Raw genomic sequence first — 27,234 nt, 5'->3', positions numbered from 1 at the left:
CAGGGATGATGAAATGACCTGTTTAAGTCCCATCCAGCTATACACCATGAGTGGTGTAGTGCCATTATCTATACTGATCCATTCTTTGGCATCACATAAATTTTAATTCATCATCCTAGACTCAGACATCTTGTCTCTATAAAGAAATGTAATAATGAGTCAGTACCTATGAGTTCTGGATCATGTAATGTTAAAATTATGTGATGTAGAACACTAACTGCAGATCAAAACTACAGAAGCAATATTCCTGCTTGGATAGTTTTTGAAAGTCAGAATGTTGTTATTTCAGTCAAGCATTAAAGAAATAATTTTTGGTATCTCCATTGCCAAAATAGAGAATTGTACCATTGTTCAATTTTGTAGCTGACAGTACAAGCTAACCACAGGGACTGACATAATTTTTGGGTGATCCCTAAGGTATAGTCCCTTATTCTATACTCAATCATCTCTGTCTTCTCCAGTACAGAAGGCAAGTTTACCAGATTTAAGCTGGCACAAAGTTGAGAGGGAGAATAACTATGCCAGATAACAAAATCAAGGTTTGTTTTTTTGAGGGGAGTGGGAATTAGCAAATATAAATGCAAAAACCTTTAGAAAGCCACCTTCACAAATACCTGTTGAGGATAATCTGCCTGGCACCACTGATGTGAAAAGGACCTGGGAGCTGTTGTGTTTCAGTTGTGGACAAACCCAGTATTCATGCAAAACACCCTGTGGCTGAATTAATATAAGAATAAAACTTGAGTGAGGTGGCAAGACTCCCACATACTTTGTACTTGTTTTTACCACATCTGGAGTGTGGTGCCCTACAAGCTGGGGTACGATCAAGAGGAAGTAACCAGAATGATATTATATAAGGAACAGAAAGAAGGAAAAAGAAAGGCCTTTTGGGTTGGCATGACAGTTGTCTTCAAATATTCCAAAGGATATCAAGTTGTACAGACAATACCAGGACCTCAAGTAGAATACATCTTTTGTATTTCCCTTTACTAGTGCACTAGCCATGTCTGTCCACCTGGGATTAAAAACGTCTGAGTGGCAGAGGCCTCCTATTTTGACACCCCTGAAGCTCGCCTGGGCTCTCACTGGGCTTCTTTAAAGCCTTTAGCAACTTTTACCAAATTGAGCATTTTGATACCTATACATCTCACAGTAACTATAATTTAAACAATTTTTTGGAAATAGTTTTAAAAATAAAATGAATATGCTTATAAAATTATTCGGCCATGAAAAATTAATTTTCTTTACAAGTAGAATATTTGGGAATCTTTGAAGAGTGAGAAAAATCTAGGAGTGCCTGGGTGGCTCAGTCAGTTAAGTGTACAACTCTTGATTGTGGCTCAGGTCCTGATCTCAGGGTCATAAAATCAAATCCCAACATAGGGCTCTGAGCTCAGTGCAGAGTCTGCTTGTCCCTCTCCCTCTGTTCCTCCCCCTGCTCGAACTCCCTCCTTGCCTCCCTCTCTCTCTCTCTCTCTCTCAAATAAATAAAATCTTAAAAAAAGAAAAGTGAGTAAAAATATCTATAAACTGAAATCTACCTATAAACTGCTTTTGAATGTAATGGGATTTTTTAATGTTTTAGGTTGATGTTACACCATTAAGTAAATGGTGGACATTTACTTAAATGTTTTATTAATTTTGTCATATATATGTATATAAGTAATTGCTACATACATTATAATATAAATATACTAGGTTTAGTATTTTCATAATCTTTTGCAAAGCTCAGAAGTCCCAGGCACAGTACCCCTGAGGACAAGTGAATAAAAGATCACTGCCTGCCACAGTGTTACATAGTAAGCACTCAGTAGGTATTTGCCAAATCAGTTAAAATACACTGATTTATCAAATAGAATACAAAAATTTCTGGTTCACTTCTCTGCTAAGAGCTTGAGAGAGGGCACTAAAAGGAGAGTAGGAATGGGAGGGAGAGCAGCTGCTGTCCTCAAATTTCTGGTGGATCCCTTTGCCAAGAAAAGATACATCCTAATTTGGTTGTTAATTGCAGGTGTGATGGTCCCCAGTGCTGCACCAGAGCCATTTCATGTTAATAGCAGGAAGTGTACTGTGATCAGAGAAGCAAACTCTTATTTGGTTCAGGAGTTGAGTCACTGCTCTTCTAAAAAGGGAGGGTTCTAAATATACTGAAAGAGGGAGCTAGTCACTGGATATCAGAAAGGGTGTCTTTTTGCAGGTCTTTTTGAAAAAAAGGCAACAGATTAAGCAGTGGATCAAAATATAAGTGAAAGACTTGCCCACCAAGTTAAAAAGCAGAAAAGAACCGAAGTAAAATAAAAATAGCTCCAACCCAGAGATCAAGAGGACTATTTTGTCCAAAGAAAGAATAGAAGTAGTCCGCTTACACTCTGCCAAGCCACTAGCTTCAAGTGCATCTTTGTGCGGATAGTCGAGGGTCTGAAAGGCTTTATTATTAAGAAGTTAATGCTTGACAGCAGCCGACTCCACCACAGCAAAATTGCCCGCCTTCGAAAGACGGCCTCCTATGAGTCTTGGGTTAATTACTCAAACCTCCAAATTATCCTTCAGGGAACAAAATGAAGCATGCAAAATCAAAAGCAGATCTGTAGCTGAGATTATGAAAAGGGAGTGGGTTCCTTTCCATTTTAAAAAATGATTATTTCTATTGTAGGAACCACAAGAAGGGAAAGGGAAAGAAAAAAAAAACCTGCCCATGGACCAGGAGGCAATAATAAATGGCTGGCAGCTGTACAGCCCAAGGGGATAACAAAATCTGCTCATGTAAATACTTACAAGGCAGTTTTCTCTAAATTTCCAAAACAAGTAGCCACAAATCAAATTTTTTGAGAAGAATGGAGGTGCTGAGATGGAGACACCCCAAGTTTTGTTGCTAAAGAATATTTTCAGTGGTACCATTTTTGTAAAATAGCTGAATGTGCTAAATCAAGCCACCTACTATCTACTGAAAATAAAAAGCCACTTAAAAATTATTTCACCCTCTATATATACACATATCTATTTCCTCACCCTACTTCCCATTTCAGGACATAAATTCATTTTAAAAATAATGTGTTTTGGTTGAGAATCATCATCACTACCAAAACCTTTAATTCTTTTCTCTGCTTTTCTCCCCCCATCAATCACGGCTGTCAGATACTCCCAAAACTTTTTAAAAGTATCTCTTAAACAGTGGTAGGTCCCTAAACATGTTCTTGAGCAGAGTTGGAGTGGGTTGTCCATGAATTATAAATTTTTTTGAATTAAATTTTGTATTTTCATTACAATGGTAATTTAAAATTTTATCTTTATCAGATGAAACGTCCTTTCTGCAGTGGTAATTTGCAATTGCACAGCAGTTTCATGAAAGAAGGATTCAGTTGTTTAAATTAGTGTTCATCAAACTAGGGTCTATGGATTTATTCTCAGGGGTAGGAGAAAAATTTTATTCTTTTAAAAAAATCCTTACACTTCAAAATTTGAGAAAGTGACCTACACTTTTAATTACCTTTTTCACAACCAGCTGACCCAAAATCTCACCAACACATATCTGCTACTCCTGAAGCATGTTAATCAAGTTGATTGCAAGGGTTTCCGGTATTACATGTGAATTCTTCTTAAAATCAGACTAGTAGGTATCTGCATAAATAAAATGGTAGTATGAGGCCTGGCACAGAATATTAATACTAATTTCATATTTAGTTTTACTGATCTTTTGATCTCCCAATCTTCCCTTCTCCCCCCCTCAAACAGATATAGATCCTTTATATTTATAGTGGCTGAGAGAATCTGGGTGATGCCCTAGGGAAGTGTATGAGGTTTACCAGATGCTACAACCAATATTGACCTATAAATTTCTCCAAACAAATTTGGGCCAACAGCTAATAAACTCACTCATCATGGTTTTTTTATTTTCATTTTAAAAAAATTATAGTAAAACCTACATAATATAAAGTTTACCTTTTTAACTATTTTGAAGCATACAGTTCAGTGGCATTAGGTATATTTGCATTGGTGTACATCTACCACCCTCATCCATCTCCAGAACTTTTCTCATCTTCCCAAACTAAAAGTTCATCCCCATTAAATAATAGCTCCTCATTTCCTTTTCTCTGAGGCCTTGGCACCCACGATTCTACTTCCTGTCTCTATGAATTTGGCTATTCTACCATAGTTCTTTTTGAATGCTGCTCTGATTCTTAAATCAAGGTGAACCAGGAACTCTCTGTGTTCCTTTCCTATTATCTTGTATGGACATAGGAATCACTTGAACCCCAGTTCTTAGATGCAGTTCATTGACACATTTGAAATATCCCTGCCACTAAACTCCTCATGCCTTCTAAATTCTTCTATCAGCCCAGCTGGAAGGACTGATCTGTCTGCCAGGCTGCCCTGCCTGTAAATGACCCACAAAGAAGGTGCACTCTATGCTAAGACAAAAATGGAGCTGCTTTCCCTCAAATTTCTGGAGGAGCTATTTACAGTTTTTCTGCCCTGGAAGCCCTCCTTATGTCAAAGGTGCAATTTGATATGGGTGGACTAGAGATCAGAATAGGCTCTTCTTGCAGCCTAGGTTTCAAAGGATTCCTCTTGGCTCATGCAGAGCTGAGAACTAGTAAGGATGGCTCTGCCATGTTCTTTGCTTTGGAAATGGGCTATCAGCTGGAGTGCTTTTTGCTAATGGACAGGCAGAGAGCATCTGGAATAGCAGCAAGGATGGAATAAATGTCACTATTATTCATACTTTGCCATTGAAGGTATTTTTGGATACATGAAACCTGATATAACTTGTCACAGTATACCTGCACTATAATATATATATATATAGAGAGAGAGAGCTTGCTCTCATCATCTTAAAATGATATATTCCTGGATATAAAATGCTAGGTTGACAGGTTTTGTTTTATTTTTTATTTTTTCTTTTCTTTTTTCTTTTCAATACTTTAAAGATGTTATTTCTTTGTATTGTATTCTAAATTGCCTTATTTATAATGAGACATTAACTGTCATTTACGTTGCTATTACCCTGTATGTAATGTGTCTTTTTTTTTCTTTTCTTAATGCTTTCTAAATTTTCTCTGTGGTTTTCAGAAGTTTGACTATAATATACCTAGATATAGTTTCCTTTGCATCATTCCTTTAGAGACTTTTTGAGTTTCTTGGACCACATTCTTAAATCTGTGGGTTGATAATTTTCAAAAATTTAAAAGTTTTCAGCCATATTTCCTCAAATATTTTTTTCTGCTTAATTCTTTTTTTCCACTCTTGCAAGGACTCTAATTGCTTATAGATCTCTTGGTGTTATCCCACAAATTATTGACATCCTCTTTTTTTCCTTAAAATTTTCCTCTTTCATTTTTACTTTGAATAATTTCTTTTGACCAGTTTTTAAGTTTACTGATCCTTTCTTGGGCAGTTTCCCATTTAGTGTTAATTTTACCCAGTGATTTTTAACCTTTAAAGATTCTAGATTTTTGGCTCTAGAATTCCACTTGATTCTTTTTTTAGAATTTTAATTTTTATCCTTTTTTTGTATTTTAAAAGTATTTTTATCCATTTTTTATTCAACATAATCACCTTTAAGTTAATGATTTAATATATTTATAATAGTTGTTTTAAAGTCCTTCTCTGCCTTTTCCAATAACTGTCATCTGCAAATCTGTTTCTAATGGCTGTTTTTTCTTAAATGTAGTTTGGTTTTTTTTTTTATTTTGTTTTGCTTTCTTGCATGAATATAATTCTGATTTTGGGACACTGTATATGAATGTTCTTATGCTGGCTCACAGCTTTAACTGTATCAAGTTCACCTGTATTTAACTCCACCTTCCTCTTCCCAAATTGCTATTTGATATTGTTGGTAGTTAAGGTGGGTGAGGATTGGCTGAAGTTTCAGATATTTTTAGTTTGTTTACCTTTGGACGAAACTTTGGCAGGGCTCCAGAATGTGCAGAGTTGTACAATTTCTCTCTGCTTAACAGTCACTCCCCCAATTGCTATTTTTCTCAGCAAACCTTATGGTGGATTGTGGTGGTATCGGAAGAAGAATTTTTGATCCAAGTGTTCTGTTCTTGCCTTTGGGATTCTTCAGATTCCAGACCCTCTAGCCAGAACACATTGTTTTATAATGCTTGGCCAATTTCCCTCCATCCCTGGAAGATCTCTCCATCTGTACCCAGTTTCTGTCTATACTTAGACCAGGTATCCATAGATATAGAAGCTGTCACAGCTTTCTACTTACCTATGAAAAGCTTATTTCCCTTGGAATTAACTTCATCAAGCCTTCATTGAATGCATCCTCCTTCCCCTGCCCCGTAGAAAAGTATAATTTTTATTTTTTCTGGGACTTGTTTGTTGTTACTAAAGGAGGGATACTCTTTAGCGTCCTTCTACATCCTGACCAGAAGCAGAAATCTCAAAGGAAATTGTTATTAACCCAAGTGTCTGAGAGACACTCGTTTTGGAAGACCACCTACTTTTAGCAGGAAGCTATTGAGTCTGTGTACAAATCATAGTACTACTGTCAGCTTTTTCTTGTATTGTTTGCATCTCTGGCCAAAGCGACTCCTTATATCTTTTCACATTTTTCCTTCATCTAGACATTCTCTGACTCTTAAAGTAAGATGATTTGTAGTAAATACATAGGTTTGTCTTAGCTATAAAAACCCATAGGAAATCTGTAGATTTGTGTTCTGCTATCAGGGGGGTGCCTGGGTGACTCAGCTGGTTAACCCTCTGACTCATGATTTTGGGTCAGGTCGTGATCTCTAGGTCATGAGATCCAGTCCGCATTGGGCTCCCCACATAGCAGGGAGTCTGTTTGGGATTCTCTCTCTCCCTCTTGCTCTGTCCCCCTACTCTTGCTCTCTCTTTCAAATAAATAAATTAATTAATTAATTTTAGGAAACGTGTTTATTGTTATAGTGGAAAAACACATGGAATGTCTACTTTTCAAAGATACTGTACTTTAGTCCAGAAGCTACCCTTAGGACATCTCACAAACTTTCTAGGTCAACGTCTCCTAGTTTCTAATATGGGAGTTTGCACTAAATTATCTCTAAATATCTTCCAGTTCTAAATTTCAGATATAGGTAGCTCTCAGTCCTCTTAAAGGAGGATAACTGAGTTGATAAAATTGACCAAAGTATGCACGCCATTGTCCTTTAAGTTGCCAGTTCTAATTCAGCTAACCTGTGGCTAGAATTGGCCTGACCTGGTTAGACTGGTGAGTTGTCCCACCTTTCTATTACATTTTTTCTTCTCTTCCAGCCCTGTGGGTGCAGAAGAGGAAGCAGCCTCTAAGTCTTGCCTCCTGGAGTCTATCAGGAGGCATCCTGATCCATTATTCTCTTCTAATTTGAACTTCTTTATCTCAGAAAACATTAACCACAATAATTTGGTATCTCTTCAAGATTAATAATATCATTTTAATTCAAATAAGCAAAATAATTTTTTTTACCATTACAGTATTAACGCTGTAGTATCCCTGAGATGTGGTATAAAAACTTAGGTAAATGCCTGGGTGACATATTCATAAGGGGCTCTTTAGGGAAGCCAGGAAATAAGAGTTCCATTCTTAATATTTCAAGGAATTTGTCACTATGATAACTGCTTTGCTTTCCCATAGACTCCTCTTTCTCCCATGAATCTTCAGTTTTGCTGCGGCTTAAAACTTTTAGTAATCAAATAACAAGTTTTCTGAGGTTTTTTATGAGCTTTAGATTTTAACAAGCTCATGTGTGCACCTTATCTCCTAGCCTGACGACAGCCTTGTGTGTAATAGGATACTAGAACTAGCTATGAATCTGGTCCGTATTGACATCAGTCATGGAATTCAACCAACTAACCAAAAGCAAGGTTCTGATTTGTGCTAGAGTGAGTATGTGTGACTGAAACGAGATTTCTATTAAAATTTGACTGGCTTGATTCCTTGAGAGATATCTGAATAAAGAAAAGTCTTCCAAGGTTAAATATTTTTAGAAGATAATCAACTACTCTTGAAGAGTCACAGTGGATACTAGCGTATTTATTAATGGCTCTTCAATAAAGAAAATTATTTGCCATTTTGTTCAGTCCAGTGGTTCCCCAAATTATTTGATTATAAACATTTTTCCTACCTTGAACACACTGGAATCCTCTGAGGTTAAGTTAACCTGACAAACATTGAGCTGGAAATCTGTGTGAGAGTAAAGCCAAGTGTGTTCTTATGATTCTATCCCACATACAAAGGTATTCTTCCTTTAAGTACAAGAGTAGGGTTGGAATAGCACAGTGGCTCTGTCAGATGGAAATATGGCCAAGAGAGACTGTGATCCCTAAGCTTGCCCCCATCTCTCTTCTCTACAGTGAACCTTGGTGCCATAAGCTTGGGGCTGCATTTTTCTCAGATGTATGAATTCATAGAGCCAAAATAAACAAAACTCCAAATGTAAACAAAAAAGGTCATGAGTCATGAGTCCACTGCTGCCCTGTGCCTACAGCAAGTTTTACACTTAGTCACTCCTGTAAGTTGCTATTCCTAACTGGGTTGCCTATGGGAATACGAAGTCATTTTGTTAACTATTGTACTCTATAATTCTGAAGATATAATTTATGAACTATTCCAGAGGCCAAGAACAGAATTGTCCCCATCAGAAGCCATAGCACTTTAAGAGCAATGAAATCCCCTCTCTGTAGCAAAAGGAAAAAACAGACATTAAGAGTTTTAGAATCTATTTACAAAATATACTAAGTGCACATGTACTGAGGTGATGGCTAACTTTAATGTTGGTCCAAGATGCCTGTTGATATTTTAACGTTTGACTGGTTGGTTCTTTCCCATGTCAGTCTCCCACAGTTAACCTTGACTCTGTTGTTGACCTAACCTGAGCCTTGCATACTTTTCTGCTACATCAGGAAAAGGTTAGGAATTTATAAAGCAAAGCAAACAAGCCTCTGAGGTTGGTTACTGTAATGGTTACTTTCCTGTTGGGAATTTTGAATCTAAAACAAAATGAGGAGATCAGGCTTATATATGGCAGGCAGCTTGTGAGTCTGTAACACAGTTTATGCACAAGGCACTGCAAGGAAAGATTTGCAGAAATGGGGCCCGTTTACAGTATTCAAAGGACTAGTCTGCTTCTAACACACACATTTCTGGACATATTTTGAAATGAAACATACATTGACAGGGCATTAAGTTGCTTAGATACAAGCAATTTGAAGAGATAGGAAATGTATCCATAAACATGGAACATTGAAAATGTAACCATAATACTATAAACAGTATTCTAAAAAGTACCAGTAGAAATGTTGTATCATTATATTGTAAACCTGAAACTAACATAATTGTATGTTAGTTGGTATTGGCATAACTGGCTTAGCTTAAGTTCTTGGCAAGGTGTTGTAAGATTTGCCAGGTGAAATTCATTGATACATTAGGGATTGTCTATTTTGATGACAGGCATCTATCTCCTTGCTTAGTTATAGGTATTCTTGATATGTACCATGACTGCAGTACTACTAAATGATTAATTACTGGGCCTTAAGTAAAAAGCAGTGAAGTAAGCAGTCTAATTCTGCTACAAAGTATTTTTCGTTTATAAAATTACCTCTTTCCATCAAACTGATGTTTTTAATTCTACATTAGAAATATATTGGGTTAAAAAAAAGAAATATATTGGGTTAAGGCCTTAATCTCTATAGAAAGTAAAGAGCTATTACAGTATGTTAAAAATAGATTAATGTTTCACAGTAAACTCAGTTACTGAAACTCAGGGAAAATGAAGTTGTGAAATCTTTTTCTGAAATTAGACTTTGACAGGAAAGATTAATCTTCAGAACAATAAATGCTGAGGAACTCCCAGCGGGTGATGAGAACATCCAAGACCATTTTTCCTAACTCATAGTGTTTTCTCAGAGCTTCTTATAAATACCCTTTTTCTTCCATTTAAAAATTTTTTTAATAAATTAATTTTTTTGGTGTTCAATTTACCAACATACAGAATAACACCCAGTGCTCATCCCGTCAAGTGCCCCCCTCAGTGCCCATCACCCATTCACCCCCACCCCCTGCCCTCCTCCCCTTCCACCACCCCTAGTTCATTTCCCAGAGTTAGGAGTCTTTATGTTCTGTCTCCCTTTCTGATATTTCCCACACATTTCTTCTCCCTACCCTTATAATCCCTTTCACTATTATTTATATTCCCCAAATGAATGAGAATATACAATGTTTGTCCTTCTCCGATTGACTTACTTCACTCAGCATAATACCCTCCAGTTCCATCCACGTTGAAGCAAATGGTGGGTATTTGTCGTTTCTAATGGCTGAGTAATATTCCATTGTATACATAAACCACATCTTCTTTATCCATTCATCTTTCGATGGACACCGAGGCTCCTTCCACAGTTTGGCTATTGTGGACATTGCTGCTAGAAACATCGGGGTGCAGGTGTCCCGGTGTTTCATTGCATCTGAATCTTTGGGGTAAATCCCCAACAGTGCAATTGCTGGATTGTAGGGCAGGTCTATTTCTAACTTTTTGAGGAACCTCCACACAGTTTTCCAGAGTGGCTGCACCAGTTCACATTCCCACCAACAGTGCAAGAGGGTTCCCTTTTCTCCACATCGTCTCCAACATTTGTGGTTTCCTGCCTTGTTAATTTTCCCCATTCTCACTGGTGTGAGGTGGTATCTCATTGTGGTTTTGATTTGTATTTCCCTGATGGCAAGTGATGCAGAGCATTTTCTCATGTGCATGTTGGCCATGTCTATGTCTTCCCTTGTGAGATTTCTCTTCATGTCTTTTGCCCATTTCATGATTGGATTGTTTGTTTCTTTGGTGTTGAGTTTAATGAGTTCTTTATAGATTTTGGAAACTAGCCTTTTATCTGATACGTCATTTGCAAATATCTTCTCCCATTCTGTAGGTTGTCTTTTCGTTTTGTTGACTGTATCCTTTGCTGTGCAAAAGCTTCTTATCTTGATGAAGTCCCAATAGTTCATTTTTGCTTTTGTTTCTTTTGCCTTCGTGGATGTATCTTGCAAGAAGTTACTGTGGCCAAGTTCAAAAAGGGTGTTGCCTGTGTTCTCCTCTAGGATTTTGATGGAATCAGACTTGTCTCACACTTAGATCTTTCATCCATTTTGAGTTTATCTTTCTGTATGGTGAAAGAGAGTGGTCTAGTTTCATTCTTCTGCATGTGGATGTCCAATTTTCCCAGCACCATTTATTGAAGAGACTGTCTTTCTTCCAATGGATAGTCTTTCCTCCTTTATCGAATATTAGTTGACCATAAAGTTCAGGGTCCACTTCTGGGTTCTCTATCCTGTTCCATTGATCTATGTGTCTGTTTTTGTGCCAGTACCACACTGTCTTGATGACCACAGCTTTGTAGTACAACCTGAAATCTGGCATTGTGATGCCCCCAGATATGGTTTTCTTTTTTAAAATTCCCCTGGCTATTCGGGGTCTTTTCTGATTCCACACAAATCTTAAAATAATTTGTTCTAACTCTCTGAAGAAAGTCCATGGTATTTTGATAGGGATTGCATTAAACGTGTAAATTGCCCTGGGTAACATTGACATTTTCACAATATTAATTCTGCCAATCCATGAGCATGGAATATTTTTCCATCTCTTTGTGTCATCCTCAATTTCTTTCAGAAGTGTTCTATAGTTTTTAGGGTATAGATCCTTTACCTCTTTGGTTAGGTTTATTCCTAGGTATCTTATGCTTTTGGGTGCAATTGTAAATGGGATTGACTCCTTAATTTGTCTTTCTTCAGTCTCATTGTTAGTGTATAGAAATGCCATTGATTTCTGGGCATTGATTTTGTATCCTGCCACGCTACCAAATTGCTGTATGAGTTCTAGCAATCTTGGGGTGGAGGCTTTTGGGTTTTCTATGTAGAGTATCATGTCATCGGCGAAGAGAGAGAGTTTGACTCCTTCTTTGCCAATTTGAATGCCTTTAATGTCTTTTTGTTGTCTGATTGCTGAGGCTAGGACTTACAATACTATGTTGAATAGCAGTGGTGAGAGTGGACATCCCTGTCTTATTCCTGATCTTAGGGGAAAGGCTCCCAGTGCTTCCCCATTGAGAATGATATTTGCTGTGGGCTTTTCGTAGATGGCTTTTAAGATGTTGAGGAAAGTTCCCTCTATCCCTACACTCTGAAGAGTTTTGATCAGGAATGGATGCTGTATTTTGTCAAATGCTTTCTCTGCATCTAATGAGAGGATCATATATGGTTCTTGGTTTTTCTATTGCTGATATGATGAATCACATTGATTGTCTTACGAGTGTTGAACCAGCTTTGTGTCCCGGGGATAAATCCTACTTGGTCATGGTGAATAATTTTCTTAATGTATTGTTGGATCCTATTGGCTAGTATCTTGTTGAGAATTTTTGCATCCATGTTCATCAGGGATATTGGTCTGTAATTCTCCTTTTTGGTGGGGTCTTTGTCTGGTTTTGGAATTAAGGTGATGTTGGCCTCAGAACGAATTTGGAAGTACTCCATCTCTTTCTATCTTTCCAAAAAGCTTTAGTAGAATAGGTATGATTTCTTCTTTAAACGTTTGATAGAATTCCCCTGGGAAGCCATCTGGCCCTGGACTCTTGTGTCTTGGGAGGTTTTTGATGACTGCTTCAATTTCCTCCCTGGTTATTGGCCTGTTCAGGTTTTCTATTTCTTCCTGTTCCAGTTTTGGTAGTTTGTGACTTTCCAGGAATGCGTCCATTTCTTCCAGATTGCCTAATTTATTGGTGTATAGCTGTTCATAATATGGTTTTAAAATCGTTTGTATTTCTTTGGTGTTGGTAGTGATCTGTCCTTTCTCATTCATGATTTTATTAATTTGAGTCTTCTCTCTCTTCTTTTTAATAAGGTTGGCTAATGGTTTATCTATATTATTAATTCTTTCAAAGAACCAACTCCTGGTTCTGTTGATCTGTTCCACAGTTCTTCTGGTCTTGATTTCGTTGAGTTCTGCTCGAATTTTAATTAACTCTCTTCTTCTGCTGGGTGTAGGGTCCATCTGCTGTTTTTTCTCTAGCTCCTTTATGCGTAAGGTTAGCTTTTGTATTTGAGTTCTTTCCAGTTTTTGAATGAATGCTTGTATTGCGATGTATTTCCCCCTTAGGACTGCTTTAGCTGCGTCCCAAAGAGTTTGAATGGTTGTTTATCTTCATTCTCATTAGTTTCCATGAATCTTTTTAATTTTTCCTTAATTTCCTGGTTGACCCTTTCATCTTTTAGCAGTATGGTCCTTAACCTCGTGTTTGAGGTCCTTCCAAACTTCTTGTTGTGATTTAGTTCTAATTTCAAGGCATTATGGTCTGAGAATATGCAGGGGATGATCTCAATCTTTTGGTATCGGTTCAGACCTGATTTGTGACCCAGTATGTGGTCTACTCTGGAGAAGGTTCCATGTGCACTTGAGAAGAATGTGTATTCAGTTGAGTTTGGATGTAAAGTTCTGTAAATATCTGTGAAATCCATCTGGTCCAGTGTATCATTTAAAGCTCTCGTTTCTTTGGAGATGTTGTGCTTAGAAGACCTATCGAGGGTAGAAAGAGCTAGATTGAAGTCACCAAGTATAAGTGTATTATTATCTAAGTATTTCTTCACTTTGGTTATTAATTGGTTTAAATACTTGGCAATTCCCACATTCGGGGCATATATATTGAGGATTGTTAAGTCCTCTTGTTGGATAGATCCTTTAAGTATGAGATAGTATCCCTCTTCATCTCTCACTACAGTCTTTGGGGTAAATTTTAGTTTATCTGATATAAGGATGGCTACCCCTGCTTTCTTTTGAGGACCATTTGAATGGTAAATGGTTCTCCAACCTTTTATTTTCAGGTTATAGGTGTCCTTCTGTCTAAAATGAGTCTCTTGTAGACAGCAAATAGATGGGTCCTGCTTTTTTATCCAGTCTGAAACCCTGCGCCTTTTGATGGGGTCATTAAGCCCATTCACGTTCAGAGTTATTATTGACAGATATGAGTTTAGTGTCATCATGATATCTATTCAGTCCTCGTTTTTGTGGATTGTTCCACTGGACTTCTTCTTAAAGGGGAATTTTATGAGTCCCCCTTAAAATTTCTTGCAGAGCTGGTTTGGAGGTCACATATTCTTTCAGTTCCTGCCTGTCTTGGAAGCTCTTTATCTCTCCTTCCATTTTGAATGAGAGCCTTGCTGGATAAAGTATTCTTGGTTGCATGTTCTTCTCATTTAAGACCCTAAATATATCCTGCCAGCCCTTTCTGGCCTGCCAGGTCTCTGTGGAGAGGTATGCTGTTACCCTAATATTCCTCCCCATAAAGGTCAGGGATTTCTTGTCTCTTGCTGCTTTAAGGATCTTCTCTTTATCTTTGGAATTTGCAAGCTTAACTATTAGATGTCGAGGTGTTGAACGGTTTTTATTGATTTTAGGGGGGGATCTCTCTATTTCCTGGATCTGAATGCCTGTTTCCCTTCCCAGATTAGGAAAGTTCTCAGCTAGGATTTGTTCAAATACATATTCTGGCCCTCTGGCCCTTTCGGCGCCCTCGGGAACCCCAATTAAACGTAGGTTTTTCTTCCTCAGGCTGTCGTTTATTTCCCTTAATCTGTCTTCATGGTCTTTTAATTGTCTGTCTCTTTTTTCCTCAGTTTCCCTCTTTGCCATCAACTTGTCTTCTATGTCACTTACTCGTTCTTCCACCTTGTTAACCCTCGTCGTTAGGACTTCTAGTTTGGATTGCATCTCATTCAATTGATTTTTAATTTCTGCCTTATTGGATCTAAATTCTGCAGTCATGAAGTCTCTTGAGTCCTTTACGCTTTTTTCTAGAGCCACCAGTAGCTGTATAATAGTGCTTCTGAATTGGCTTTCTGACATTGAATTGTAATCCAGATTTTGTAACTCTGTGGGAGAGAGGACTGTTTCTGATTCTTTCTTTTGAGGTGAGGTTTTCCTTCTAGTCATTTTGCTCAGTGCAGAGTGGCCAAAAACAAGTTGTATTGGGAAAAGGAGAAAAAGAGAGAAAGAAGTAAAGAAAAGAGAAAAAGAAAAAAGAATAAAGGAAGAAAAAAAGGAAAAAAAGAGAAGAAAAAGAGAAAGAAAAAGAAAGGGGAAAAAAGGGTGAGGGAAGCAATCAGAAATCAAAAAAAAAAAAAAAACACGGGGGAGTATCTTCTGATTCTGTATATTTTAAGTCCCTTAACTTCCCCTGGAACTGGTCCCTCTAGCTGGTCTTCTGGGGGAGGGGCCTGTTGTGCTGATTTTCAGGTGTTAGCACTTGGGGGAGCTGCTCTGCCCCTGCCTGGTGCAGGGCTCAGTGGGGGGTGTTTACCCCGTGAGGCCCCAGGAGGAACAACCGCAGTGGCGGGGCCAGCTCTGGAAACCTGGAGTCACCTCCCACAGTAACTCCGGAGCACTGGGTCTGCAGGGCCTGGAGGCTCCGGGGCGGGGCCGCTGATCTGCTTAGCTCGGGGCAGGAGCGTCCTTGCTGTCCTGGGCCCTCCCGACCTCTGCCTGTCCCAGGGGGAGGCCGGATCCTGGGCTGTGTCCCTGTAGCCCTGTGCTCCGGGGCCTGCGCTGTTGGATTCGCGCTCCCGCCCCGCAGCGCCCTCCGCGGAGCCGCCGCCCGAGCCCCTCCGAGCTGCTCCGGGTCCCGCCGTGCGCGCTGCAGCCCTTAGGGAGCTCGGCGCATCTCCCGGGGTGCAGGTGCCTGTTAGTGTCCCAGAGAGCCCAAGGGCATCCCCGCCCTCCTGGGTCCTGCTCTAACTCCCTGCGGGCCCCTTTCCCCCCGGGAAGGTTGGTGCAGCTCCTGCCTCTCTGGGACAGGGCTCTCCTGTCCTGGGGACACTCGCCCCGGCCTCAGCCCGGCTCCTCGCGGGGCCCCTCCCCCTTGGAGGCCTTTTGTTTCTTTATTTCTTTTTCCCCCGTCTTCCTACCTTGATAGAAGCACGAACTCTTCTCACTGTAGCATTCCAGCTGGTCTCTCTTTAAATCTCAGGCCAAATTCGTAGAATTTCAGGATGATTTGCAGGTTATCTAGGTAACCTGTGGGGACAGGTGATTTGGGGACCCTACTCTTCCGCTGTCTTGCCCCGCCTCCCATTTAAAAAAGTTAACTCTGAAAAGTCTCTGGGGCTGTGTTTACATTTTTTAAAACCCTCATATTCTCAAATCTTCCCAAATCGCAGCAGTTTTCTCACCTAAGAAACTCTGTAGGTTTCCTTAGCATCCCTCAGTGCCTAAGGAGTTCTGTACTGCCAGGCATTGCCATTCATTCAACAAATGGCATGGGAAGACTAGGAAAGACAAAGTCGTAAGCAATGTATCACTGTCTTTATGGATTCCATATCCAGTCCTCTCTGAAATCATCACATATAACCCTTTAGATGTTTTATTTAGCTTTATTTGTTTTGCTTTCAAAGTACATAGTTTTAAATTAATTAGACTTTTTGTGGCTAAATGCAAAGAAAAATGCGAAGGTTTTCCTAGGATCTCTTGAACTTTCTTACTGACCATCAAATCAACAATGAGCAAATAAACGTGATTCTAAGGAAGGTATTTTGAGATTTCATTGAGAGTCAAGATTAATTTACACTAATGTAACTTCACAATGAGTTGTCCTGTATGTATTGTCTGAAAAAGTTTTGTAAAGACCTGAAGAATTTTCTTGCCTTTTGGCTGGACATAGCCTTCTCTGGGAGGAAGCTATAGCTTTGCATTATTTGTGTGTGATGTTAGGTAGGCTGGATACAGGGGACACCTAGGAGTGTTCTTGCTAGGTTTCCTGGTTTAGAGCTCATTTGACAAGTGCAATTCCCATTTTTGGAAATAATTCACAACTATCCTATATTTTTTATTTTTGTAAATGTCAAAAGTCACAGAATTGAGAAGGAAGAATAAATTTGAAGCCTATTTCATTGATGAGAAAACTAGAATTCAGGTAATTGTAGAGCCAGAATCATGTACTGGGCCCAGAACTAAAAAAAGTTGCCACAACTTTAACGGAAAGGGGTGCATGTGCCCCTTCAAATCACTATGTTTGTATCCTTTGGATAAATACCTAGTAGTGTAATTGCTGGGTTGTAAGGTAGCTCTATTTCTAACTTTTTTTAAAATTTAAATTCAGTTAACCAACATACAGTAGTACACCATTAGTTTCAGATGCAAAGCTCAATAATTCCTCAGTTGTGTATAATACCATATGACCTCCTTAATGCACATCACCCAATTACCCATCCCACCACCTACCTCCCCTTCAGTGACTCTTAGTCTGTTTCCCATAGTTAAGAGTCTCTCATGGTTTGTCTTCCTCTCTGATTATTTCTCATTAAGTTTCCCCCCCTTCCCCTCTACACTGTTTCTTATATCCCACAAATGAGTGACCATATGATAATTGTCTTTCTCTGATTTATTTTTCTTAGCATAATACCACTAGTTCCATCCACGTTGATGCAAATGGTAACAAAGAGTTTCCCTTTCTCTGCATCCTTGCCAGCATTTGTTGTTCCTGAGTTACTAATTTTAGCCATTTGGACAGGCGTGAGGTTATATCTCTTTGTGGTTTTGATTTATATTTCCCTGATGTCAAGTGATGTAGAGTCTTTTCATATGTTTATTTGCCATTTGTATGTCTTCTTTGGAAAAATGTCTGTTCGTGTCTTCAGCTCAGTTCTTGCCTGGATTTTTTGTTTTTTTGGGTGTTGAGTTTGATAAGTTCTTTATAGATTTTGGATACTAGCCCTTTATCTGATAAGGCATTTGCAAATATTTTCTCCCATTCAGTAGGTTGCCTTTTATTTTTGTTGATTGTTTCTTTTGCTGTGCAGAAGCTTTTCATCTTGATGAAGTCTCACTGGTTCATTTTTGCTTTTGTTTTGCCTGCATTTGGAGATATGTCTAGAAAGAAGTTGCTGCAGCTGAGGTCAAAGAGATTGGTGCCTGTGTTCTTCTCTAGGATTGTGATGGATTCCTGTCTCATATTTATGTCTTTCATCCATTTTAAGTTTATTTTTGTGTGTGGTATAAGAAAGTGGTCCAGTTTCCTTCTTCTGCATGTGACTGTCCAATTTTCCCAGTACCATTTATTGAGAACAATGTCTTCAACAAAGAAAGTTTTAATACAAGGCCTCACTAATTCCTATAGCATTAGTAATGTGTCTCAATTTTCAAAATGAACTTATTTTTAAAAGCTTAAACTTAACCTGAAAGATTTTTTTCTTAAGATTTTATTTATTTATTCATGAGAGACACACAGAAAGGCAGAGACATAGGGGAAGAAGCAGGCTCCTCGCAGGGAGCCCGATGCAGATCCCTGGACCAGGATCACACCATTAGCTGGAAGCAGACACTCAACCACTGTGCTGCCCAAGCATCCTAACCTGAAAGATTTTAAATGAAAATAAACTAGAATGAACAAACATAAGAAATGATCCTCTTTGAATTAGGGATCTAGGACCTTGAGTTTAAAAAAAAAACAAAACACACATCTCCCCAATGTATTATGGTGATGTGGTGTAAAAGATCCATTTAATGTATTTAAAACTACCTTGACTCAGATAACATCTCTCTGAAGTACACTACCAAAATATTAATTGAGAAAAGCTGAAAATGGTTTTAGTTTACTCAATGTCATATGTTAGAAGAATGTTTGCATGAGAAAACACTGAAGATGTAATTTTTAAATACAGATTTCACAAACTCATGGTGCAAATGGGTCCCACAGCTTCCTCTAGAGTAATAATTGTTTTTCATTGCTTGTTAGCTGCCTGTGGAAATTTTATTGCAATAACTCTACAAAACTAGTCATATCCACCCATGCTGTTCTGACTACCATAGCCAGCCCTGTAACAGTGACTCACAAACTGGCTCTCCAGGCCACTGTAAGTGGACTGGGCTGACACCCCCATGCCTTGCATCATCTGGCTGCGTATTCCCTGCTTCTGGCCCCATTTGTGGATTTCAGGAAAAGTTCTATGTATCTGTGTTGCTTGTTGGCCAGGTCTTTGGTTATAGCTGGCACAGCTTCTTTATGAATGGCAAACTCAACATTGGCTTCGCCTGTCACTCTTCCATCAGGGCTAATCTCACTCAAGATAGACTGTCACAGGGTTGAGTGGAGAGAAGTTGTAAGTGTTGTTTTCTGTGGCTTTTTGTGGCAGCTCTCTTATGTGGACATAGTATCCAGTGGTACTCTGGACAGTAAAGTCTCTGTCTCCATATCTGTGATTATACATGTCTGAGAGACAGTAACTGAAGTCTTTCCCAAACAGATGAGTGGTGGCTGCTGTACTCCTCGTACCCCCATACCCTGTACTATAAACACCCTACCTCCTCCTTTCTAGGCCCACTTGCTTGACAGTACCAATATACCTCCTGGCTGTACCAGGGTGGTAATAAAGCCTAGTCACTATACAGACATGAACTTCAGAGGATCTGAGTATGGCCTAACTTCTTCCTGACTGCTTTTGAACACTTCAGTATACCTGTGCCCTTTTCTTCCCTTCTGCTTCCCTAGGGCCTTCTCACGTAATTCCTGTGAGGCAAACTGCACAAAGACTTTCCCTGTAATCTTGCCCTTGGGGTCCACAGGCAGTGTGATCCTGCTTGGCACAATTTCCAACCTCAGGAAAAACTGAAGAATTTCTTCCTTGATGCATCCAAATGGGAGTCGTCAAAGCCACACAAAGCCAACATTAGCTGTGTAGACACTATTTGGAACACTGTGCTTCAACACCAATCCATCTTGGTTCTGTGAAACTTGAATACCTCAATGTACCGGTATCCCATGCTTTCCTTGTCTTTCTTAAGGGCCATTTTTACATCATCTCTTCTGATTCAAGTTCAACAAAAGCTTTACCACTCCTGTCTGCCTTCTCAAGTGTTGATGAAATGGATGCCTGCATCCCCATCATGAATTGTCCAGTCAGAAAGGAAATTCAACAGAGCAGGACCAGGGCAGGCTACAGAGCTTGGCCACAAAACCTACACCTCCCTTGAGACCCAGCATCATGAACATTTGAGAGGACAGATGTCAAACAAGCTTGGGTGCAACTTTTTGTGGATTAAAGACAACCCAGGGAAGGGGGGAGGGGGATGTACACAGTCAGAGACACTTCTGGTAGCTAACAAATTGTACACTGAAGGGAGCCGGACCCATTTATAATTTCATGAGACAAGCACAATTTATGGCCAAAGGACCCCCAGTTCCATCTGACACTTAAAAACACAGAGAACTCTGTGGAAAGTCCCAGAGCATCTCCTTTTGTTACTAACTTTGGGCTCCAAGTCTCCATGCTCCCGCTCTCTTTCACATCTCGCACCTCAGTTATCCCTCTGAGCCCCTTCTTTTCCAGGAAGACATGGTGCACTCCAAGATATCTCAATTGACTTGAGGGGGAAGTTTTCCCAACATAGTTAAACATTTAAACCAATATTTGCACACCATTTTTTTCAACTTCCATCAAATTAAGCTTGTACTCTCAACTTTAAATTGATCCTGCTGCTATTCAAAATGTCTTTATGGCAGAAGTGGACTAAAGTACTGGGCTGTTTTGGGGGAAAAATAATTTTATCTCAAATGGAGAATTTGCAGCATCCTCTTCCAACATCCTTCATCCTGTCTTCACAGCCTGAATCATTCATCTCACAAATATGTTGAGAACCTAACATTTGCTGCCTGGAAATTCATGCTTTCTTAACATATAAAGATGACAGTTATTAGTCTGTCATCAAGATCTAAAACTTTCTTTCTTCTAGCCTCAATGGTAAACCGATGTGGTATTGTTTTCAAGATGGCAGTTTGAGGCCGTGAAAGAGAGAAAAGAGTGATCCATACAGCCACCTGACCTGACCTTTCTTGACTGATTCATCATGATCCAGCCAATCAGTTTTCATGTAAAAAAACACAACTTTTTTATGCAGTGCCTTTAACTGTGGTTTATCGGTAGAGATTAAATTATGGAACCACTAGCTGCATTACCAAATTTAGTCAAAGCATTTGCAATGAACTTTCTTTCTGATTCAGCAGTACTGAATTTTATTTTGTTTTTCCCAATTAAACAAAATGTCTCAACCATGACTAGAAAAGGAAAGAGAGGGGGAAATCAACCACTGAACCTTTCCAATATCTGGACAAACCTCATCTTTTCGGGTTATAACTATATATACTCCTATATATAGTTGAATTCTGTGGAAGTAGTGTGTGTGTATACATTAATGCCTGAAAACTTGGAGGAGGTGATGACAGAAAAGAAAGCATTTGTTTCAGGGATGGTCAACAATGCTTTCTCTGTTTATCCTGTATTGAGGTCTGTTCCTGGCACTTATCTCAACTATGACAAATTCTGATGGCTCAGGCTTTGATTTTACTTCAGAACTTTCACGTTTCTTATGTTGGAAATCTGTTTCCCTTGCCCATCTTCCCTCAATCTGGTTCTTTTTTTAAATTTATTATATATATATATTTTTATTGGAGTTCCATTTGCCAACATATTGTATAACACACAGTGCTCATACCATCAAGTGCCCCCCTCAGTGCCCATCACCCAGTCACCCCATTCCCCCGACCACCTCCCCTTCCACTTCAATCTGGTTCTAATTCCTATGTTGCAGCTTGACAGTCAGTACAGAAGATAGAATAAAAAGAGTTACACTTTTGAAGCGCTGCTGCTTAACTAGGCTTTGCAGAAGCTGGGCTGGTGGGGTGTTCTCTAGACATCACTCATAACACAGGATTGTCTCGCTGTGAATGGTCACTTGCAAAGATGGAGTCTGCCTAGAATTAGCCAAAAGGATTATGGAGTTTCTATGTAGCTTATTTATTTTTTTATTTGGGTAAAATTCATATTCATAAAATTCACCATCTGAATTTTAACCATCTGAAAGTGTGCAATTCAGTGGTTTTTAGTACATTCATTATATTGTGCAATCATCACCACTGTCTAGTTCTAGAATATTTTCATCACTCCATAAGGAAACTCCAAGCCCCTTAGGCTGTAACTTCCCCTTCCCCTAACCCCTAGCAACCACTAATCTCCTTTCTGTTTTTTCTGACTTGCCTATTCTAGATATTTCAGATAAATTCAATTACATAAAATGTGACCTTTTGTCTGGCTTTTTTTTACTTGCCATAATGTTTTCAAGGTGAATTCATATTGTAACATATAGTGGTACTTCATTCCTTTTCATGGCTGTATTATATTGCATTATATGGATATACTAGTCTTGTTTATCCGTTCATTAGTTGATGGACATTTGGGCTGTTTAGCTCTTTTGAATACTGTGGTGCTGCTGTGAATATTCACATGCCAGCTTTTGTTTGAACATCTGTTTTCATTTCCTTTGTGTCTATACCTAGGAGTAGAATTGTTGTGTCATATGGTAATTCTGTTTAACTCTCTGAGGAACCTCCAAACTTTTTTCAGCAGCAGGTGCACTATTTTACAGTCCTACTAGCAATGTATGAGGGTGCCATTTTCTCTGTATGCTTACCAAAACTTTGTTAATTTCCAATTTTTTTAATTATAGACATCCTAGTGGATGTAAAGTATTTTGTTGTGCTTTTGACTTGCATTTCTTAATGATTAACAATGTTAATTTTTTTTCATGTGCTTATTGACTTTGTGTGTATCTTCTTGGAGAAATGTCTCTTCAAGCCCTTTTACACATTTTAATTTTTTTTAAAGATTTTATATACTTATTTGACAGAGAGAGAGCATGCACAAGCAGGGGGAGCTGCAGAGGGAGAGGGAGAAGCAGGCTCCTGGGATTCCTCCCAGAACCCTGGGATCATGACCTGAGCTGAAGGCAGACACTTAAGTGACTGAGTCACCTAGGTGCGCCCACTTTTATCATATTTTTAAATGCACCCAGGCCAAATGTCCATTGTTTTTTTACCCATTTTTATTTTTATTTTTATTTATTTTTTAAAGATTTATTTATTTATTTATTTATTTATTTATTTATTTATTTATTTATTTAAATGCACCCAGGCCAAATGTCCATTGTTTTTTTACCCATTTTTATTTTTATTTTATTTATTTTTTAAAGATTTATTTATTTATTTATTTATTACCCATTTTTATTTTTATTTATTTTTTAAAGATTTATTTATTTATTTATTTATTTATATATATATATATATAGAGAGAGAGAGAGAGAGAGAGAGGCAGAGACACAGGAGGAGGGAGAAGCAGGCTCCGTGCCGGAAGCCCGACGTGGGACTCAATCCCGGGACTCCAGGATTGTGCTGGCGCCAAACTCCTGAGCTACCCAGGGATCCCCTTTACCCATTTTTAGATGGAGTTTTTGTTCTTCTGTTGTTGAGTTGTAAATGTTCTTTATATATTCCAGATACTAGGCCCTTATCATATACATGATTTGCAAACATTTTCTCCCTTTCTGTGTGTTGTCTTTTCACTTTATGGACAGTGTCCTTTGATACATCTGTGTGAGTTTTAAAGTTTTACAAAGTTGCCCCATGTGAAATTTGAAGGAATATCTTTAGTCAATCAGTGTTTCTCTCTTCTGTCTTGCCCCTTTTCATTTTTCTTCACTCTCTTCTATTGTGTTCCTTTCTCTTGTCTATACTTTCTGAGGACCAGAAAAAAAAGAAAGAGCTTACACCCCAATGTAAATGACTAATTAGGCCTAATGACTTACTCTCCCACCAAAGGTGTTAGCATCTCAGTAGTTGAAAAGGAAGCAAAGGAATTCATGAAATGTCAGCGTTGCTCCTGAAATTACACTAAGTTAACAACTGCAGTTTTACCTAAAATAAGGATTCTAGTCCTAGGTCTGAGGTTTTACAAAGCCAATTATGCCCTCTGTGAAACTCTCTGCTAAGTCTGGGGGCTTCTGTGGGCAGCCACTTTGCCCAGCACATTAGTAATTAAGCCTCAATGTGTTCTGTTCTTAAACAGTCAGATGCTTTTAGAAAATAGACCCTTTCCTTGAGTCTCGCCTGCAGGACTCCTAAGATCACCTCTGAGTGTTCATCCTTATATATCTTCAGAGCACCACAAACTCCACTGAACATGGTTGCATTTTCTTATTCCCAAACCGTATTGTCCTGAGGTCGAAATGAATCTGTACCCTCTTAGCCTTCCATGCCTGCTTGCGCACCCATTGCATCTTCTCTGTCAGTCTGTGGACATGGTTCTTCTTTTTAGTATCAAAGAGGCTGTTGACAGCTCTAATGATTATGCTTGAAGACAAAACCTAAATTACCCTAATCAGCCTGCTCTGGGGCTGGCAGGTATGTGGTGCTGTCACAGCGAGTTGGTGATATACAATCTGCCATGAATAGAGCTTTTTTTTTCAGCTGCTCTGGCAGGGCCACCTGCCGTCTGTGCCCCACTTCCTGCCAGGAAGCTCTGTGACCTTCAGTGGCCAATGCCAAGTGATTAGAAAACTGGTAGCATTTGTGCCAGGACCTTGGTCTCTGTGGGTTTTGTTCACTGTGACAGAGAATCAGGAAGTTCCAGAAAAGAACTACAGAGAAGTTTTCTCCTCATCCAAAGATACAGAGTAAGGATTCTGACTATACAAAGGTAATGAGAAGCAGCTCAGGGCAAATCATTCCTTTCTCAGACCTATGCAAGTAAGATTTGGTCAACAAATCTCTCAACATACACAAGCAACTTTGAGCAGCTCACCCATTCAGCAATGAGAAAAGAGACTGGAGAATCTGATAAGATAAATGTTAAAGGTAAAAACCAGACCAGCTTAACAATGAATAATTGGAAAGTGAAATTTTTTAAAAATACCCTCCAAAAATATGAAAAAATAGGGATAAGTCTGGCAAAAGATATGTAAGATCTGTGCAAAAACAAAAAAAAAGCTAAGTAAAATTAAAAACTGAGAGATATTAAATAAGACCAGAATAAATGGAAACATACATCATATTCATGAATCAGATGATTCAATTTGTAAACATACCAATTCTCTGTAAAATGATCTATAGACTCAGAGCAGTCCTAATCAAAATACCAGCAGATATCTTTGGAGAAGTTAATGCATTGATCCTAAAATTCAAAGACCTAAAATAACTGATCAACTTTGAAAAAGAAGAAGAAAGTTGGAGAAGTTGGAGGGCTAATGCTACCTTATTTCAAGACTTAGAAAGCTACTATATGAAGATATTGTGGCAGTGGTATAAAGATAGATCAGTAGAATAGAATAGAGAACCTTGAAATAGACCCACTCACATATGGGCAGCTGACTTTCAACAAAGTTACAAAGCTAGTTCAGTAGATAGTAAAGACTGCTGGAATATTTGGATATCCAGATGCAAAAATATGAATCTTGATCCACATTTTACACAATATGCAAAAGTTAACTCAAATGGATCATAGACTTAAAGTTTAAACCTACAAAAGAGTACAAAACATCTAGAGTAAAACACAGGAGAAAATGTTTGTGACCTTAGGTTAGGCAAAAATTTTGATCAATAAAAGAAAACACTGCCAAGTTAAACTTCATAAAAATTAAAGCCTATGCTCTTTAAAGATATCATTAACAGAATGATCAGATCAGATACAAATTGGAAGAAAATGTTTAAAATGCATTACTCTTAAAGGATTTGCATTAGAAACATGTCAAAAACACTTAGACTCAATAATAAGAAAATAAATAATTGCAAAATGCACAGAAGATTTGAATAGATGAAGTCCAAAACATTTAAAAAGAAGACCATTATCACAATCAGTGTCAAGAGAAAACACGCCCACACTCAGCCCTTTAGTACTATTGTCTAGAACAGCTGCAGCAGGAATAGTAATGACGAGCAGCTCTGATTTGGGGAGAGTTTCCACCCAATCCATTGTTTTACCTAAAGGTTCTCAACCTTTCCAAAGAAGATACAAAGATAGAAATAAGCACATGGAAAAATATCCAACATCATTAGTCATTAAGAAAGTGCAAATTAAAACTACAGTGAAATACCACTACATATCTATAAGAATGGCTAAAATTAATAAGACTGACCATAACAAATGTTGATGAGAATGTAGAAGAATGGAAACTGTCATGCACTGTTCCTTGGGATGTAATTTGGGACAATCATTCTAGGAAATACTTTGGCAGTTACTTAAAAAGCTAAAGAATACTTGGAGATATTTTCATACCCATGTTCATAACACTATTCACAGTGGCCAAAAGTGGTAGCAACACACATGTCCTCGGCAGATAAATAGATAAACAAAGTGCAGTCTATGCACACAGTGGAATATTACTCAACCTTAAAAAGGAAGGGAATCCTGTCACATGCTACAACATGAAAGAAACTTGAGAATATTGTGCTGAGCGAGATAAGCTAGTCACACAAAGACAAATACTTAAGATTTTGCTTATCTAAAAATAGTCAAATTCATAGAAACAGAAAGTGGAATGGTGATTACCAGGGATTGAGGCAAGGGGGAAAAGGGAGTTGTCTAGTGAATACAGAATTTGAGATTTGCGAGATAAAGTTCTGGAGATCTGTTTCAAAATGTGTGACTATACTTAGCACTGCTAAACTCTGCACTCAAAAGTGGTTAAGATGGCAAATTTTATGTTGTGTATTCTTAACCATAAAAATGAAGAAAAAATTAAACATACTTACTATGTGATATAGTCATCCCACTCCTAGGTATTTACTCATGAGAAATGACAGGACTTGTCCATACAAAGACTTATATAAAAATGTTCATAGCAGCCTTGTTTGTAACATCCAGACACCAGAAACCAACCAAATATCATGAACAAATGGATGGATGTACGAATTGTGCTATAAACGTAACAGTTTCTGGGCTCTCAGTTCTATTCTATTGGTTTATATGTCTGTCCTTACGCTGGTACCACATGGTCTTGATTACTGTAGCTTTGTAGTAAGTTTTAAAATTGGGAAATGTGAATCCTCTAACTTTGTTCTTTTTCAAGATAGTTGGGATTGCATTAAATCTATATATCAGTATATCACTAAAGATATAAATCCAGAAGTCTCTCCTAGAAACTTCTATAAATACTAAACATACCCTTTCATATTTGTTCATTTTACTAATTCAAGCCATTCTCTTTTTACTTTGTTCTTAAACTCTGGGTAATCCCTTTAATGAATTTAAAAAATACTAAAAACAGACTTACATCTTTTTCATTTGACATTATTTATCTTAGTTACTTACATACTTCATTAAAAACCTAGCCTTACGGGATCCCTGGGTGGCGCAGCGGTTTGGCGCCTGCCTTTGGCCCAGGGCGCGATCCTGGAGACCCGGGATCGAATCCCACA

The 27,234-nt window shown here is 38.4% G+C and overlaps 1 protein-coding gene and 1 pseudogene across 30 annotated transcripts in view; one reads left to right on the top strand and one right to left on the bottom strand.

Moving 5' to 3' along the window:
- ANKRD55 (ankyrin repeat domain 55) overlaps window positions 1-27,234 on the top strand; it is a 519,390-nt gene that overhangs the window by 295,820 nt on the left and 196,336 nt on the right. The window lies entirely within an intron of this gene.
- On the bottom strand, window positions 18,767-19,977 carry LOC121496946 (annotated as a pseudogene).

The sequence above is a fragment of the Vulpes lagopus genome, chromosome 8 (genome assembly GCF_018345385.1).
Source record: "Vulpes lagopus strain Blue_001 chromosome 8, ASM1834538v1, whole genome shotgun sequence".
Classification (NCBI taxonomy): Eukaryota; Metazoa; Chordata; class Mammalia; order Carnivora; family Canidae; genus Vulpes; species Vulpes lagopus.
The sequence above is the reverse complement of the archived record's forward strand: the minus strand, read 5'-3'. Positions and strand labels throughout refer to the sequence as shown.